Here is a 685-nt window from a genome sequence, read left to right as displayed (position 1 = left end):
GTTCCATTAGCGAAGCGAAGAGGAACGGCATCGCGCCTACATATCAGATCGAAAACCTTGTTAGAGCGTATTAAAGACGATGAAATGTTATCGCGGAAAGGTTTATTGAATCACAGATCAAGAGCAACCGCGCAAATTTTCAAGTTTCAATTTATTCCTTCGGAGATATTCCCTACCGTATTATGAAAGATCCAATTCCCCTTTTTTTATTAGTATCTAAAACCTTATTTATCGCAGTGGCAAGCTTCTATTGGACCAAGGGATCGCATTCAAAGGATTCGGATCCAAGAGTCTATTGCATATACTCGAGTCTCCGTTTTCTTTACGCGAGCAGTAACTACAGTATATATTTTTGTTCTGTGTGTGCCTGTGCATCGTCGTACGGGGTAATAAGATAGCTATAGGCTTATTGAAAAAGGATCTGATACGGTATGAAGGTATATGTGGTAGATTTATTTTCAGTATTATATATATATTTTTTCTTTCTATCTCTCTCCTTTTTCTTTACGTTTGCTTGGATTTGTGTTTCGATTTTTGTTTTCGCTTCCCCATCCTCGGACTTCCTCCTCTTCTCCCCCACCTTTTCTCTTTTTTCCCTTTCTTGGTCATGTTTTTTTTCCCTCTCCTTCATCTTCTCCATCATTTCCTCCCTCTTTTATTCTCCTCTCTTCCAACTCCCCTTTCC

At 39.3% G+C, this 685-nt stretch overlaps 1 protein-coding gene across 1 annotated transcript in view; it reads left to right on the top strand.

The window, feature by feature from the left end:
- The window catches only part of LOC119581716, a gene marked incomplete in the record, with an annotated part of 132,029 nt that overhangs the window by 55,302 nt on the left and 76,042 nt on the right, over positions 1-685 (top strand).

This window comes from Penaeus monodon, chromosome 15 (assembly GCF_015228065.2).
Source record: "Penaeus monodon isolate SGIC_2016 chromosome 15, NSTDA_Pmon_1, whole genome shotgun sequence".
Classification (NCBI taxonomy): Eukaryota; Metazoa; Arthropoda; class Malacostraca; order Decapoda; family Penaeidae; genus Penaeus; species Penaeus monodon.
Note: the sequence above shows the minus strand (reverse complement) of the source record. Positions and strands in the feature narration are given on the sequence as shown.